Consider the following 19,413-nt stretch of genomic DNA (forward strand, 5'->3'; position numbering starts at 1 on the left):
TTCTGTATGTTGGGGATTTTTTTTCTTCTTTAACCACAGAATTAATTTCTTAGATTTGCTATTATTTCCGTGTATGGGATAAACACACATATATACCCAGGTATGTATATATACACATATACATGTATAACATTTTATATATGTATGTATATATATACATACATACATACATACATATATATATATATATATATATATATAACATATGCATGTGTATATACTTGTTAGCAATAACATAGTTTCTTTTGGTAAATAATTGGTCATTTTAACTAAAGCCTGCTGAATATAATATAGTTCAGTGTGTTTTTGGATCAGTAATGTTTAGAACAAAGAATGTTCTTGAAGCCTGGAGAAGAGACTGATATTCCCTTTTCCCCCTCATCATCTACTAACCAATCACCATCAGTGGGGCAAACAAGAAGGTCTGGCTAGGGCAACAAGGGCACTAGAGGGAGAGATAGGAGACAGCATGTGCAAAGTGCTCCAACAATCCCTCACCAACCTTCCCTCAGACCCAGGTGGAGACAGTCCCAAGATCCTGCAACCAAAAGCCTAGAAAAAGTAGCATCTCGTCCCCTACTCCTATACCCCCAAACAGCTGCTCTGCTTCCAGACCTGCCTTGACCTTTTTAGGTGCTGAAACATCTGCCTCTTCAGCAACCAAAGCTAATAAAGATCCAGAATGGAAAGTGCTCACCACTAAAGCCCTTGGCATTGTCAAATGGCTCAACAATAGAAAGTGATAATAGTTTTTTTTATTCATGGAAATGGCACTAAAGATGCAGCATGATCATCTACTTTGGTGCTGCACCCTAAGCAATACCACATAACTTTTTGCTAAAACCTTCTATTTATGTTGCCTCCCCTTACTAAAATGTTAGCTTCTTGAGAAAGATTGTCTTGCTTTTCTGTTTGTATCCCCCATGCTTAGCATGGTGCTTTGTGCTTAATATTAAGAAAAAGTCATTCATTGATTTGTATAAAATACTTACTGGGCATTAATAACAGTGCACACAATACATTGGTGTTTGCCAATACTCATGAGATGTAACACACAAAAAAAGTCTTTTACTATATAACTCTTCTGAAATCCGTAAGAATTGTTTGGAAGGTCATTTTTACCTTTCCGGAAATAGTCTTTGCGATCACAAAATCACCAAATTTGAGAGTTGGAAGGGCACATCACAGCCATTTAGTCTAATCCGTTCACAAAAAGAAGCTCACAATACAAAACCCAATAAGTAGCCACCGATCTGCTTGAAGGTATCCAAGGAAAAAGTTCCCACCAACTCTTCAGGCAACCCATTCCACTTCTAGACAGCTCAAGTTGTCAGGAAGTTTGTCCTGACATCAAACGTAAATAAGCCCCTTTTCAACTTTTGCCCATTGCTACTGGTTCTTTTCCTCTGAGGCAAAAAAGCACAAGTCTGATTCCACCTCCATATGATATCCTTTCAAATACTTGAAGACAACTGTCATCTTTCATCCTGGGTATTCTTTTCTCTAGCCCAGTTCCTTCAACTAATCCCAGTATGAACTTTGTTATCCTGGTTGTCCTGTATACATTCACCAGCTTATCAATGCTTTTGTTTGTTTGTTTTTAAATAGTGCCCAGAGTTAAACATTCTCCCAATCAGGTCTGATAAGTGTAGAGCACAATGATGCTATCATCTCTCTGTTCTGGAAGCTATGAGCCTCTTAATATAGAACCAAGTTTACTCTGCATGAGCTCTGGTTTGATTGTCATGTTACACTGTTGACTCACACTGTCCACTAAAACCCCAAATCTTTTTCGAAGCAACTTCTATTTATCCGTGCCTCTCCCTTGTAAAGAGGATTTTTTTAACCCAAGTACAAGACTATATCTAATCTTACCCATTGAATTTCATGTTATTATATTCATCCAGTTCTCTAGCCTTTCAAGATCCTTTTGGATCCTGACTATTCAGGGGGCAAAAGGATCTTGAAGGATTGTGCTGTGTCCTAGCTTTGTGCCATCTTTAAATCTGATAGCATATTATCCATGATTTTATCCACATCAATGATAAATGGTAGTACAGGCCAAACAGGCATCCCTGGGATGATCCACTGGAGACCTGCCACTTGACATGGAGGTATTAAAATTACTTTTTGAGTCAGGCTATCTTATCAGTTATTAAACTGATAATTTAAAATAATTTTTAAAAATGGAATTACTTTATACTTATTTATATCTGTCCATCTTCTCCACAAAAAAGTATGAGCTATTCTATTAATAGATTTGCTAATACCTAGATAAACCTTATCTACAGCATTCATCTGTTCGTTTCATAATCTTATCAAAAAGGGAAGTGAGGTTAGTTTGAGGTGACTTCTTGATGAAACAACAATCAGCACTTCCTTTTCTAGATGTTTGCCAATTAAATTTTTAAAAATAATATTTTTTACCAGTTACATGTAAAACAATTTTTAACATTCACTTTTTAAAAAATTTGAGTTCCAAATTCTCTCCCTCCTTTCCTCTCTTCATTGTGAAGGCAAGCAATTTGATATATGTTATACATGGAGAATCATGCAAAGTATATTTCCATATTAGTCATGTTGTGAAAGAAAACAGACAAAAAAGAAGATAAACTAAAGAAAGTATAAAAATGTATACTTCGATCTGCATTCAGACTTGATCAGTTCTTTCTCTGGAAGTAAATAGCATTTTTCATCATGAGTCCTTTGGAATGGTTTTGGATCATTATATTGCTGAGAACAGCTAAGTCGTTCACGTTGATCATCATACAGTGTTGCTATTACTGTGCGTACTCTTTTCCTGGTTCTACTCACTTGACTTTGAATCAGTTCATTTTTCCAGGTTTTTCTGAAAACATTCTGCTCATCATTTCTTATAGCACAATAGTATTCTATCATAATCATATACCACAGAGTGAATTAGGTTTAAGTCATGGTCTTTGAGAAAGTAATCTAGCCAGTAAACCCCAGGTTAACTGGATAGGTTTTGGCCCTCAAAATTTACCTTCCTTTGAATTTTTTAATATATCTTCCTATCATAGTCAATTAACACTGTGCCTTCTTTCTTTGTATACTCCTAATTATACTGTCCATAGGAGTTATAAGTTTCATCTTGCCATGTAAAACGTAGCCAATTTAACTTTATTGAATTCCTTATGATTTCTTTTTCCTGTTTATCTTTTTATGCTTCTATTTGCTATTTATCTCTGGTCTGTTCATTAGAAATGCTTAGAAGTCCTCTATTTCACTAAATATCTATTTTTTTCCATGAAAGATTATTTTCAGTTTTTCGGTAGATGATTTTTGGCTGTAATCTTAGTTCTTTGCCTTCCATAATATCACATTCCAAGCTCTCTGATCCTTTAATTAAGAAGCTGCTAAATCTCATATTATCCTGACTGTGGTTCCACAGTATTATTTGAATTGTTTCTTTCTGGTGACTTGCAGTAGTTTCTCCTTGACCTGGAAGCTCTGTAATTTGGCCATAACATTCTGTAGAGGTTTTTATTTTGAGATCTCTTTCAGGAGATGATGGTTGGATTCTTTCAATTTCTATTTTACTCCATTGTTCTAGGATATTGGGGGTAGTTTTCTACCCAATATGAGCAATATAGTTTTGATAGTTTCTTGAAATATGATGTCCAGGCTCTTTTTTTATTATACCTTTCAAGTAGTCCAATAATACCAAAACTATCTCTTCTTGACCTGTTTTCTAGGTTGTTAGTTTTGATAATGAGATATTTTATATTTTCTTCTATTTTTTCATTCTTTTGATTTTGTTTTATTATTTCTTAATGTCTCATGGATTCATTAGCTTCCATTTGTCCAATTCCAATTTTTAAGGAATTATTTTCTTGATTGGGCTTTTGTATTGGCTTATTGGCTAATTCTACTTTTTAAGGAGTTCTTCAGTGAATTTTTGTACCTGTTTTTTCATTTGGTCAATTCTCCTTTTTAAGGTATTTTCTTCTTTTTTTGTCTATTTTACCAGGCTGTTATTTCTCTTTTTATAATTTTATTGTATCACTCAAATTTTTTCCCCAATTTTTTCTCTGCCATTTTTATTTATTTATTTTCTTTTTACTTTAACTCTGCCAGGAAATCTTGTTGGGCTTGGGTCCAGTTAGCAGCTTACTCTGAGGCATTGTTTGTAGCTCTTTTCACATTGCTGTCCTCTTCTGAATTTATATCTTGTTATTTCTTGCCACTGCAGTAGCTTTTTTGTTATTATGTTCTTTTTTGTTGTTTTCCGTTTTTCTAGCCCATTTCTTGACTTTGAACATTATGTTATAGTTGGACTATGCACATTTAGGGGTGAGGAGGTATTGCCCCAAGCTTCAGACTTTTTCATGTTGCTGTTTTTAGAACTACTTCTGGGAGTCTGCAAGTTTTTGGTGCTTCCAAGGTGGTGTGATCCAGGAAAAGGTGTGGTCACTGCTTTTCTGATCTGTGCTCTGATCTTTACCCAGGAAGTACCACTTTTCCCCTACAGTTGCAAGCATTAAAGCTTGTGTTGTCCCTGGAACTGTGACCAGGTCCCTTCCTCTCCTGTAGCCACAAGTGCTAGGGCACCTTTCTGCCTTGGAACTAGGAAGCCTGAGCCCTTGTTTCCTTATGACTGACCAGAAGTGTTCTGCTCCACCCTAAAACTGAGACCCAGAATTGCTTGTGAGCAATAGAGTTGCCAGTTAATGCCAGCTGTACCCATTACCAACAAAGAGTCTCCTGTAATCTATTTCTGACTTGTTGTCCAACCCTTTTACCATCTATGGGTTGAGAGCTTGTGAAGCTGCTGCTAATGCTGCCATAGTCATAGTCCCCTCCAAGGCCTGCCACCAGTGCTCCCCACTGTGGGCTGGCTTCTGCCCCCATGTCACAGACCTCTCCTGCTGACCTCCTAAATTGTCTTAGACTGGGAAATATCTCACACTTACCTTTCGTTGGCCCTGCTCCTCCAAAATTTGATTTGAGTAGTTATTTTAAAGTTATTTGGAGGGGAATGTTGGGAGAGTTCAGCTAATTTCTGCCTGTGCTCCACCACATCACTGCCTTCCTTATGTCTTTTCTTAATGTGAAATATTACTAATAATGTCAAGCAATTCTCATGTATCATTTCATGATCTTGAGTAACTTCACTGTCATGTTTACCCTCTTCTGTATACCATCCAGTTTATCATTCTCCTTCCTAAAATGTGACACAGAGAACTAATGCATTACCCTAGATGTGTTCTGAGTAAGATCACAGAAATCTCTGTCCCCTTCCCTGGAGAACTTATTCTACATTGATAATAAGTAACTAATTACTATTATTTTGACCTGGCTATACAATATGTTCTGAATATTCCAAATTGTAATGTAGCATCATCTAGCCCACATCTCTCCATCTTTTCAACAGTAATGCCATCAAAAATTTTGTCAAAATCTTTACTAAAATTAATTTAAACTATATAAAGATTATCCCTCTTAACCCTGTATCTTACTGTATTAATTGTCAAAAATGACATACATATGTGTATATATATGTATGTATCTATCTATATGTACATACACACATTTATGTGTGTGTATATATGTACATATATATGTGTATATATATGTACATACATACATGTACATATGTGTATATATATAGTGTATTGACCTAGTCTTGATGGAGTCATACTGAGTCTTTGTAATCACTGCTTTTTTTCCCCTCTGAGTGTTCACTAACCATTTGTTTCTTGAATTCTGGAATTTTACTGTAATTGAAGCCAAGCTCACTGGCCTATAGTTTTCAGATTATTTCTTTATTCCTTTAAAAAAATCAGGGCATCCATTCTTTAGCACCTATCTAATTCTCCATGATCTTTCAAAGATCATTGACAGTAATATGGTATTAACATTTGCCATTTATTTCAGCACTCTAGGATATACTACATCTGGACCTACTGACTTGAACACATCAAGGGCAGCTAAGGGCTCTGTTATTATCTTCTTTCTTATCTTGGGTTTTAGCTTCTTATTAGCCATTTTAGTTCAGTCTTGTCTAGTGCAAAGATTCTTTGGTAGAGCAAACAGAAGCAGATGGAACATTTCAGTCATATCTTTGTCGTTGGTTAAAATCATCCCAGTTAGGTTGTACAGTGGATAGTGTACTAGGCCTGCAGTCAGGAAGACTCATCTTCTTGAGTTCTCTAGTAGCTGTGTGACTCTGGGGAAGTCACAACTAAGTTTGCCTCAGTTTTCTCATCTATAAAATGAGCTGGAGAAGGAAATGGCAAACCACTTTAGTATCTCTTCCAAGAAAACCCCAAATGGGGTCATGGAGAGTCAGACACGACTGAACTACAATAACAAAATGAAAGAAAACTGGAAGGGTAGGAAGGGGCAAGGTTATAAAAAGTTTTAAATCCCACTGAGTATTGAGTCCTCTAGTTATTAATGCCCCCTTAACAAAAAACACGTTATTGTACTATATTTATTTAATATATGCTTTCATAAGTATATTTTACTTCCATCGATAGGATATAAACTCCTTGAGGCCAAAGACTATTTCATTTGTCTTTTCATTTGTAATCCCAGTGCTTAGTGGAGTGCCTGGCACATGGTAGCTATTTAATAAATATTTATTGATTAATTAATTGAATGTATTCTCAGTGTAAGTCAACTTGATGACTTGGAAACTAAAAGATGGAATTGTGATCTCAATGACATTAATAGAAGATAGAGTGCAGAATAAGATTGGCAATTATTCAGCTTTACTCTGTTTGACTCATATAGGGTATTATGTCCAGTTCCAGGTGCCACATGGTAGGAATAGTATTGAATACCTAGATTGCATAGAACAGTAGGCAAGAAGAATAGTGAGGAGACTGAAGTTGATGCCAGATGAGGATCAGTTGAAAGCACTGATTTTACTAAGCACTTTGTGGTCAGAGCTGGGAGTAAAAGTCATAAAAAGCGCATAGTTATAGGCTTTAGTCAAACTCAATGAATATCTCTCAGAATTGCTAAAAACTTAAATGGGTTCACTAGATAGACAGCATCAGCGGAGGTCTCTATGAAAAGACCGAATAACCATTTGTTGGGAATTTTGAAGGGGAGATCCTATTGAGAGATGGTATCGAACCCCCGAAGTCCTTTCTGTGCTGCTATGAGGAAATCCTCAAAGGACACAGTGACATAAATATGAACAAAAGCATCACTCTAGAGCAACTGTTAGGTTTACTAGAACTTTGTTACTTTATGATTTGTATAGTACCTGATAAAGGACAGTAGTGTGTTTTATCATTGATCACAGTAAATATTAAATTTCAATTGTATTTGAATAATAAAGCTTCTTGTCTGGAGCTAATGATGTTACATAGGGCAATTTTCTATGGATTTAGAGTTGGAATATATCATATACATTCGGAGAAGCGGTGTGGTATAGTGCAAAAGGGAATGGATTTGAAGTTAGAGGAGCCACGCTCAATCTACTTCTGATCCTGAATACCTGTGTCACCTAGGACCGGTCACTTAAACCTTCTAGGCCTCAATTCTTGATTTATAATATGAGGGAATTGGACTTAGATGGATTCTATGCTCTCTTCCAGCTCTGAATCTTTGTTCCTATGATCAAATGGGACAGACTAGGTAGAGCCTTGTGGCAACATTAGAGTCAAATTTGAGGAGAATTCTGGGCAGCTGGAGGCATAGCGGATAAAATGCTGGTCCTGAGATCAGGAAGGCTCGAGGTCGAGTCTGACTGCAGACACTTAATACCTGTGTGACTCTCAGCAAGTCATCTAACTCTTATTTGCCTCAGTCTCCTTATATGTAAAATGGGAATAATGATAGCGCATACCTCTGATAGCTGTTGTAAGGGTCCAATGAGATAATAACTATAAAGCACTTAGCGTAGTGCCTGGAACAATAGAAAGTGTTATATAAGTGTTAGCCACTGCCATGACAATGACTACGACTACCACTACTACTACCAGTGCTGCTGCTGCTATAAACACTACAACAAAACTGCTACTACTACTACGACTACTACTACCATTACTACCACTACTACTACTACTACTGTTACTACTACTGCTATTGCTATGACTACTGCTACTACCACTACTACTGCTGCTGCTGCTACTACTACTACTACTACTACTACTACTACTACTACTACTACTACTACTACTGCTACTATGCAGGGATGACTTGTATTTCGCAGAATTGGGCTTATTGCTTGAAGTTCCCCAAAAGAACCCAGAAAGGCTTCAATGTATGTTGAGATAGTGACTGAAGTTAAAACAACAACAAAAACCACCACCAAAATCCTTAAATAAATGCAAGCTCTTGCAGAGAGTAGTGCATTTTTGGAGTAGAATAATGGGCCATCAGTGAATCAATGTGAATTTACTTTGTGGTCATGAGTGCATAAAAATGAATGAAGTAGCTGCTCTTTACAATAAAGTTTTTCCTTTCTACTTGAAAAGCTCATCCTATAGCCCAGCTTCCTCAGCATTACTTTGATAATTTAGTTAGTTCTTGGTACTCTTGATGGCTTTGCCTTACAAATTAGGTGTTTTTAATCCATTCAGGTCACCTCAAAGCCACATGCAATTAATTATTTTCGTACTTTGAACTTACCGAGCTATCTTCCTTGCGGTTTCTTAATGTGCAAAACATGGTGTTTTGTTTTGCTTTTTTAATTTGAAAACAGGAGAGGTAAAAAGTTCATATGCATTATGTGAATGAGTGTGTGTAATACACATAATGTAAAGTTTTTTTTTTTTCCAGCTCAGACTTCTAAGCATTCCCCTGAACCAAAGTCAACTCGCATGAGTCTTTAAGAATTTTAAACAATGTGGCCTAGAAAGAACACTATATTTGATGTTGGAAGACCCAAGTTGGCATTGGAAGCTTTGAATTCTCACCGCTAGAAGCATCATTTCCCTTTCATGAATAAGTCATTTCACTTCTCTGTCTCAAATTGTTGTTATTCAGTCTTTTCAGTTGTGTCCAACTTTTCATGTCCCCGTTTGGGTGTTTCTTGTCAAAGATACTGGAGTGGTTTGCCATTTCATTCCCCAGCTCATTTTACAGATGAGGAAGTCTGAGGCCAGATTTGAACTCAGAAGATGAGGCTTCCTGACTTCAGGTCTGGTTCCCTATCCATTGTACCACAATCTGTGTGTCATAGGGGAGGCTAGTGACCATCTAGTCAAAAGCCCTCATTTTATAGATGAAGAAACTGAGGTTCAGACAGTTTTAACTCCCTGGTTCAAGGTCACAGAGATATTTAGTGTCAGAGGTAGATTTCAGCCTGGATTCTCTGACTTCAAATCCATTTCATTCTGTACTCTACCACTTTGCCTCTCCATAAATGTTTGATGTATTCTAAGTCTATATATGAAAAAAGAAAGAGTCTTGGGTAACGTCATTAATGCTAGACCAAAAGTTGACTCAAATGACCTCTAAAGTCCCTTTGAGGTTTATTGTCTTCCATGCAAATGTGAGTTCAATTTTCTATCATTAGATTGGCTATCAGATTTTCCTGAGAGATATTTAAGGCTAGGCCTAAAAAGGACAAGTATAGTAGGGTGGGAATTTGACTATCTGGAAGTCATTTTGCTCTGAAATAAGGTCCTTTAGGGCCAAATTCCAGGCATATTCTCTGAAATTACTAGGAAATGGGTTTTTGATGCAATCACATCTAACCTTGCTTGCCCAAAACTTTGTAAAGCAGAGGGCAACTAATCCACTTAAAATCATTGGATTGTACAAGCAGAGCACCATTTAATTATAGCAGTGTAAACTCTACGGAAACACTCATTTGATAAATCATTTCTCAGCTTAAATCATGCCTTGGAATTTTATACTGTATAGGCAATGAGAGGCACATGTGGATAAAGCTTGGTTGAAAGTGGTGCCAAAGGAAGTAGCTCATTTTTGCATGAATATTTTAATACTTCAATGGATCTTTGATCATAGTAATACATGCATCCTCTCCAATGGTACAAATTGCTACCAATCACAAGGTCTTTGAATCTGGTCATCCACCCAATTTAGCTAATGAAATGGTTTAAAACTCTATTCTATCAGCTAGTATATGCAGTGCTCCATCCTATTACCAGTCATTTTCCTAAACCACAGGTCTGACCATTTTCTTCACTTACTCAATGTATTTCAAGAGTTCTCCATTCCCTTTGGGATCAAATATAAATTCTCTCATTTGGCATTTGAAATCTTTCGCAGCCTGGTTGTATCCTACATTAGCACATTACTTGTCTTCACACTTCTTATGGTCCACTGAACTGACTTTCTTATTATCCCTTCCATATAGGACTTCATTTCCTATCCGTGCATTTACACCTGATGTCTACCTTCACAGAAATTCTCCTGTATACCCTATTTCTTCCACTCTGCCGTCACCCTAGTAAAGACTTGCATCATCTCTCACCTGGAATATTTCAATAGCCTCCTAATTGATCTGCCTGCTTTAAGTCTCTCCCTCCTCCAATCCACTATCTACTCAGATGCCAAAGTGGTTTTCCTAGAACGTAAATCTGACCATATCACCCCCAACTCAGTAAAATCCAATGGCATCCTATTACCTTCATGATTAAATATAAATACCTCTGTTTGACATTTAAAACTATTCACAACCTGTTGCCTCTACTCCTCCAGTCTTCTTATGCTTTACTATTTATTTTTGCTATTCTTCCCCATGACACTCTTTGTCTTGTCTCCATGACTTTGCTCTGGATATTCCAGATGTTTGTGATACTCCCCTTCCTCACTTCTATTTCTTTGTTTTCCTGGTTTTATTTCAAGACAGTTCAAATCCCACCTTCTACAAGAGGCTTTTCTTCATCTCCCCAGATGCTAGTGTCTTCCCCTCTTAGACTGATTTTCATCAACTATGTTTGTCTACAGTATATTACTAGCTGTTTACATGTTATCTCCCATTAGAATGAGTTTCTTAATAGCAGAGTCTGTACTGCCATGCTTTTTTATCCCCAGTACTTAGCACAGTGCAGGGCACACAGGAAGTGCTTATTAAATGCTTGCCGACTGATTGATTATCTTCTTCTGCTGAGATTTCTTGCTAATATGTGGAAATGCTGACGATTTATATGGGTTTACTTTGCTTCTTGCAACTTTGCTAATGTTATAAATTGTTTCAATTAATTTTTAAGTTGACTCTTTAGAGTTCTCTAAATAAGATTCTCTCACTATAGCATCTGCAAAGTGATAATATTGCTTAATGTAATTTCCCTTTCTCTCTTTTAATCATGTCTCATTTTACTGAGATTATGGTTGCTGCCTCTATTTTTTTCATTTCGAGTTCATCTGAAGCAAAATAGATTTTATTCTTCACTTTATTTTAGCTGTGTGGGGATGTTTATCTTTCTTGTGTATCTCTTATAAACAGCTTATTTTTGACTGCTTCTTTCTAATTCATCCAGCTATCCTCTTCTCTTTTTTTCATTTATTTGTTTTTGGTGAATTCATCCCATTCATGTTCATTATTATGATTGTTAAACACATATTTTCCTCCATCCTATCCTCTTATATTTTCTCTTATTGTCTCCTGGTCCCCTCTTTACAGAGAAGAGGAAAGTGGAGAGAGGAGTTTGCTTAATATTAGGCATTTATGGTTGATTAACTTCTGCTTTATTCTCTTCTTTTTCCTTTGTTCTTTTCCCATCATGAGTTTTTTTTGTCCTTTCCTTTTAATACTTACTTTATGATCCACCCTCCAAAATGTGAGTTTCTTTTACTTACGAATAGTTCCTCACTCATCTTACCTCCCCTCTTAAATCCTCCTCTCCCCTCTTCCTGTCCTGACTACCACTTGGTTTTAATATATTTCTACATTAAACTTTTTGAGTGCGTGTATAACTGTTCAAATATGATTATATTCAACTCTTCTTTATCTGGTTCAAATGAAAGTGGTGCTTACGTAATTTCCTCCATGTTCATATAATCATCTCTTATATCTTGATTGTGATAAATATTATGTTCCTTGTTTCTTTTGGCCTTATTGTGCTCCTTATTCCTTTTCTTTTCTTTCTTCTCTTAAAACTAACAAAAGAGAACAAAAGCATTCCCAGGCTTTCTGACTTAACTCTCTCTATGACCATGGAAGACATTAGATTTCTGGAGAGATGCTTTTTTCTTTTCCCTCAATTGCAGTGTATAGCTCCTTCTAATGGCTCCAATATATTTATCTTTCTAGGTTTCCCTTGATTCCTTTATTTGCATTTCAGTGCTTATACTCAACTTGAATTTTTTTCATCCAAAATGAAAGTGCTTTAGTCCATTAAAGGTTAATTTTTCTCTGCAGCAATTATTCTTAGTTGTAAGCCTTAATCTTTTTTGAATAGTGTATTACAGCATCTTTTCTGCTTAATGGTGGTAGCTGCCAAGTCTTGTGTAATCATCATTGATTTATTGGTTTCTTGGTTCTTGAATTCTTTATTTCTGGTTGCTTTCAGTATTTATCCTCTGAACTGAACCCTGAATTTTGGCTGCAATATTTCTGAGAGTTTTGATTTTGGTGTTTCTTTCATAAGCTGACTATAGAATGGATGCTTTCTGTTTTCACTTTGCCCCATTGTTCTAATAGATTTAGATAGTTTTCATTATTCTGTCTTAAACTATAGTATACAATATGTTTTTGATTATAGTTTTCAAGTATTGTCATTTTTAAATATTCTTATTACTCTTTGAGAATCAGGATTTCACAAAAAATGGTTCATGGCTTTTTAAATTTGGTCATGGTACATCTGATTTTATGTCAGTTTTTTTGAAAGTATACATCTTACTTTTTTTCAAAATTTTGATTTTGTCTTGACATTTCTTGGTTTTTTGGAGTCATTATTTTCTGTATTTCGCATTCTAATCTTCAAGGTGTCTATTTGTTAAACAGAGTTTGCCACCTTCTGTTCTGTGGCTTTACTTGACCTTGTTGCAGAGAAACTCTCATCTTCTTAGTTAATATCGTAATCTTCTCTTACTGCATAAAATTTCTTCCGTTTACTCTGCTTGTCAGCCTTATTTTCTGAAGTGGGACTTTGTGCTGAGGTCAGACTTTCTTCCCTCCTATGCCCCTAAATGGGTTGGATGGCTTCTTCTTGGCATTGGAAGTGGTGGCTAACACTAGGCCTTGCCTTGCCTTCTGCAGGAATTCTTGGGGTTTGGATAAGTCTCCTGATGGCTGGACTTAGCTCCCTTTTTGGTCTCCTGCTCTTCGAATAGTTCTAAATTTAGAGCTGGTGTACTGATATGACTCAGTGGCATATCTGGATGCTAGAGTTGGTGGTTGTTGTTCTGGCCCTGACCTCTTCTCTGGTTTAAGCATAGAATGTCTGGTGGCACTTCTGTCTGGATGCTAATCACGCCCTCTTTGCTGCTGTGGCTCCAGTTTTGGCTGCTTGGACACGGTGCTTCTGGGACATTGCATTCGTCTAGCCTCATGCCATATCTAAGGAATGGGCTCTCTGGCTCCTAGGTGGTAGAGTGGTTAGAGTGCTGGGCCAGGGGTCAGGAAGGATTGAATTCGAATCCAGCTTCAGACAGTCACTAGCTGTCTTGAGCAATTCACAATTTCTGTTTGCCTCAATTTCCTCTGATTGCAAAATGGGAAGAAGAATCTTCTTGCAACAACATACCTGTCAGGGTTATTGTGCAAATCAAATGAGATAATATTTGTGAAGTGCTTAGCACAATACCTGGCACGGGGTAGGTGTTTAATAAATTATTATTTCCTTCCTTCCTTCCTTTCCTGGGTACTGATTTCGGACCTATTTCTTATTGTGATCATATGGCAGAGACCATCTTTCTCATTGTCTCTTAGAATGAAATAGTATTCTATTACAATCATATGGAATATGGATATGGAATAGATTACGTATGAAATATGGAATAACTTAGTCAGCCATTTCCTAATTGATGGGGATCCCCTCAATTTCTAATTGTTTTTGCCAAAAAAGTTACTATAAATATTTTTATGAATTTATGCCTTTTCCTTTTTTCTTTGACCTCTTTGGGATACAGACCTAGTACTAGTATTGCTGGGTCATGGTGAATATAGTTTTATGGCTGCTTGGGCACAATTCCAAATTGTTCTCCAGAACGGTGGAACCAGTTCACAACTTCACCAATAGTGCATTAATGTACTTATTTTTCTACATTCTTTCCAGCATCTGTCATTTTCCTTTTCTCTCATGTTAGCCAATTTGATAGGTTTAAGGTTATACTCCAGAGTATTTTAATTGGCAGTTCTCTAATCAACAAGAATTTAGAGCATTTTTTTCCGTATGTCCATTTATAGCTTTAATTTCTTCTTCTGAATACTGCCTATTCATATACTGTGACCATTTTTCAAATGGAGAATTAGAGCCAAGATTTCAATAAAAGTCTTTCTGTAGGTCAAATCCAGGATTCTTTCTAGTAGATTTTCTTCTCTCTTTCTCCTCATATCTGTGCCCAGGGTTTAGTGGATACTTAATAAATTTATTGAATTGGTGATTCATATAGGATCATGATGTGCTACTGAGAGGGTTCCCAGAGTTCATCTACTTCCAAATTTAGACTTAACAGATGTGGAAACAGTTATAGGAAAGAGAAAGGATTAACTCTAAGTCATATGTGTAGTAAGTGGCAGAACCAGGAGTGGAAGCCAGATGATAAGATCTTAAATTTAGAACTGGGAAGTACTTTGGAGGCCATCTAGTCCAATCCCACCTTTTTTTTTTTTTTGCAGATGAGAACCCAAGACCGAGAGTTTTAATGACTTTCCCAAAGTTACACAGTTGCAAGTAAGAAAGCTGGAACCCTGTCCTCCTGACTCTAAATTCAGTACCCTTTCCATCTTACCATATCCACTCTATTAGTCTTTTCCTATATCCTAATTCCCAAATCACACAACACATCATGTTAAATGGAGAATAAGTTGCATCACACACAATGCAATAAAAACACATCTTCCTATTTTTCTTCATTCTATCAAAGGCATTTTGATGATGCTGTTCATCATTCTAATACCATCCTTGCCTCTTGACTGGATCCTGCATAGCAAGACAACTGGGTACTATTTCTGCACATAGTTAATCATAATAGCTAATGTTTATATAGAGCTCACCATGTGTAGGGCACTGTGCTAGGCACATTAAAATTATTAACTCATCAGATCCTCATAAAAATGTTGGGAAATAAGAGCTATTATTATCTTCATGAGACAAACAGAGGTCAAGTGACTTGCCTAGGAGTGATTTAAGGCCAAGGTCCAATGTTCTACACCCTGCATCCCTAGCTGCCCCATAGTTAGCATTCAGAATCTAGCTTATGCCTGAAAGAAACATGTGCATCCGTCGCAGCATTGTTCTTGGTGACTGAAGCAAACTTCTGCCCACATTGAGGTGTGCAGAGGTACCTGGGAATGAATGACAATAGCTGCCTGTCTTGCCAGCCTGATAGAAAAAGGGCTATCTGCCCTATATTTGCCCCATAGCTCAGTTTGCTTTTTACTTCACAAATTTATTTTAAGGGAGCCCAGATAACATGTACCATTCAGGTACCTTATACCATTTCCCCCATTATTTGCTCCCTTACCCACTATTAATGCATCCTGATGTACTAGCTAAAAGGAAATCCAAGAAAAGCTTCAGCAAAAAATATGTGATCCCTTTCTTGTCAGGAGCCATATTCAAAGCAGTCAGTGTTTTCATCTAGTATGCTAATGGTTACTCCCAGTTGTTGGGAAAAAGGGTGAGGTGCTTTCAGCTTTCCAGGCTCCTGAATCCTGGAGGAGGGATCATACATACACACACACACACACACACAAGCCGGGGTAACCCAGGAGGCCATAGCTTGTCGTCTCTGGTGCCGGGCTTTATGCCACAGAGTAATGACATGCCACATTGTGACATTTTAATGAGAATGTCTATGATTTTACATCTGTTCCCTTCAAATCTTTAGGGGAAAGGGAGTCATTGCAGAGACAAAAAGCAGCTTCATTATCTGGGATATAACTCAGTGCCTGACCATAAAAGCAACTCTGTGTTTGCACCTGCCCTGATGAACCAACAACTACTACAACAATAACAACAACAAAATAGTTGAAGCATCTCTGTATTTAAAAATAAAAAAAAGCTTTAAAATTTCTAGAGCTGGCAGTGTCTCATTAGGACGCTATCTGTTCTATTAGAACTGCTTGACTCTGGCTTCCCACCATTTCATGTCACAATAATCTACCTCTTCAGAATAGCTACCTTAATTTAACTTTGGAAATTATAGTTACACCGAGGAGTTAGAAAATAATTGGAAGCCTGACAAATGAGAGTTCCTCAAGAGCCTGGGAGCAGAGAGGACCGCTTTGAAGCACAGGTCTCTAAAGATGTGATGTGATAGCTCCAAAGGTACGTCTCCAAACTTGTTGGTGTGTCCCAAGCTTTGTTCTCGTCTTGGCCCTTTGAAGCAACCTACAGAACAAAGAAGCATCTCTTTTCTCCACAAATGTTGCCTTCCTTGAAATATCAGAGCCCAAAATGGGCTTCCTTGCTCCTCTGTGACATCATGCCATGTTATGACATGCTTGGAGCACAGCAAGTAAACAAATGAGATGTGGCCCCTTAGGAAATGGTGATGTAAGAGGGACAGGTGTGTGAGGCAGAGAGAGCTCTTTGATTGCAAGATGATTCAGAAAAAAAAGTGTCTCTAATTTTCTTTGATTTGCATTTGGGTTTATATTTTAATAGGTGGAAGGATTGGTGATTTCTCTCCCTGACATAGATCACAATCCTTCCACAACCTTCTCATTTTTTATTCTTTTGTAAATCTATCATAGTTTCTTGTCAAAAAATCCCTTGCTATCTATTTGCATGGAATTAACAAAACCCAGCAATACTAATTCTTTTGGTGTAGGGGGAGGGTGTAAAGCCTATTAAATTAAATTTAATTTCTTTTTTGAAATTTACTGCCACAGTTTCCTACCACTCAATAGTAACAGCTGAAATGTTGCAGGCTATTTTTCATTCTGACTTTTCTGTACTCACAAATTTTGTCATTTCTAAAGGTCCTGATTTTTTTTTCTGTTTTTCCCCACTTATTTTGATAGAACCACAGGATTTAGACCTTAGAGATTCCCTACTGCAATGCTTTCATTTTATGAAGACAGAAACTGAAGTTCAGAGAAGGAACATACCCAAGAGTCAATAACCAAAAAGTAGTGGTAGAATAAGGTTTTAAACTTGGGTCATCTGGCTCCAAATTTAGTACTCATTACAAATTCAAGGTATTCTTTGCATGATATTATGATATTCACCTGGGGTCCTTTCTACCTACATGCACATACACATAGGTAGCATACGGGTGTATACATATACATGCAGATATACATATACACATCTGTAACGCATTCACATTACCTATACATATATACAAGGGGCAGCTAGGTGGCACAATGGATAGAGTGCTGGACCTGGAGTCAGGAAGACTCATGTTCCTGTGTTCAAATCCAGCTTCAGATACTTCCTAGCTGTGTGATCCTGGGCAAGCCATTTAACCTTGTTTACCTCGGTTTCCTCATACGTATGCATACACTCATAGGGAGAAGGAGGAGAGAGAGAGAGAGAGAGAGAGAGAGAGAGAGAGAGAAGCACTGTCACTATAATAGATTTGTGTCCAAGAGTAGGCATCACTTTTACAAACAGAATCTCTAAAGACCCAGGCAAAAAATACTCATTTAGTTCAGACTTTGTGTCCTTTGGTGAGTGATTTTGATTCTCTAAACCCCAGCTTCCTCCTCTCTAAAATGAATGTGTTTGACTTGATGATTTCTAGTGTAAAGTTGACTGACCTTAGAGTGAAAAGATTTGAGTTAAAGTCTTTCCTATGACTTTTTTTAACCTTAAGTACATTTTTTTGGCTTCTCTGAATTTATTTCCTCATCTTTAAATTATAGTTAATAATTTTTATCCCACCTATCTCACAGCATTGCCATGAGGAAATCACTTCGAAAACTATGACCATATAAATATAAACTATGGCAATTATTATCAAATTAAATATTAATTAATTCCCTCACATACTAAAGAAATATTTTATATTTTTAAATGAACAGGACAAGTGCTATGTAGAAGACGGAGCAGAATTTCTATGAAATAGATCTGGCTACCCAGCAGATAATTACTCAAATAGCTAATTATGTCTTTGAGTCAGAAAAGGATGAGGAGTTCCATTGTATCTATCTGTGTAACTCAACACACATACATATGATTTGTCTGTATATATGTGCTATGTATACATAATGCATCTATGCATAGATGTTCTTACTTATCATAGATGGCATGAACACATAAATGTGCATCTTTATATGTAATGTGTCTGTGTGTGTATGTATGTGTATGAAACCACAGAACAGGGAGTTGAAGGACCTTATCTTTTGTTTTGAATTGCAGAGGCAGATGTGATTTGAAACAGAGAAGCCATCAACTATCATTTTTTAAAAAATCATGAATATCAATTTCAATTAGCCCAAGATCATATCGCATCATTTGGTGAAGCATGCAATACAATGAGAATATTTCTAACTATGAGAATCATCAGAAATGGAACAGGCTGTCTCAGCTTGATAGTGAGATTCCTATCCCTAGAATTCTTCAAATAGGTGATAACTGACTATGTTTTAGAATTTAGAGTAGATGACTGTAACAGCAATGTTACTTGCAGCTGCTGTGGGGGTGTAAGACCAATAACACCAATAGCATACAGCAGGGCTGCTAGCAAAGGTTCTTTGATCTGCTTTTCTAAGGAAAGCAACTTTAAGGGGTTTACAATCTCACTTTAATTAAATCCACTTAGTTCAGGGGGAAAAGTCAGTTCCCTTAACTTTAGAGAAAACACAAACAGAAATTACAAGCAGAGAAAATAACACAAATCAACAGGCAGGGCTTCTAGCTGTCTGACCATTACATACATACATAGTCACCAGAGAGAGAAGCACCAACATCTGGGTTTTTCAAAACCGGGGTGGGGGGCTCCTTAACAGCTACCCAGAGTCTCATCTGGCTACATGATATGAACACTCTTCTCATGACTGAATACCAAAGCAAAATGCTAACCTCAGAGTATACATATATATATATATATATGTATACGCATACACACACACGTACATACATACACACACATATATACATATATATATATACACATACATACACATATATACACACATATACACACATACACACACACACACACACACACACACACACATATATATATACTTCTTCAGGGTGAGAGGGCATCACAACCATAGGCTCATGTGACTCAAACTCATGTGACTTAGGCTTTCTTGTGACTTAAGCAGGTCATCAAAGACTCTTGATTCAATCAAAGGCAAGAGTCAGTCGAAGGCATTTGATTGCCTTAGTGCTATGA

The sequence above is a fragment of the Trichosurus vulpecula genome, chromosome 3 (genome assembly GCF_011100635.1).
Source record: "Trichosurus vulpecula isolate mTriVul1 chromosome 3, mTriVul1.pri, whole genome shotgun sequence".
Lineage (NCBI taxonomy): Eukaryota > Metazoa > Chordata > Mammalia > Diprotodontia > Phalangeridae > Trichosurus > Trichosurus vulpecula.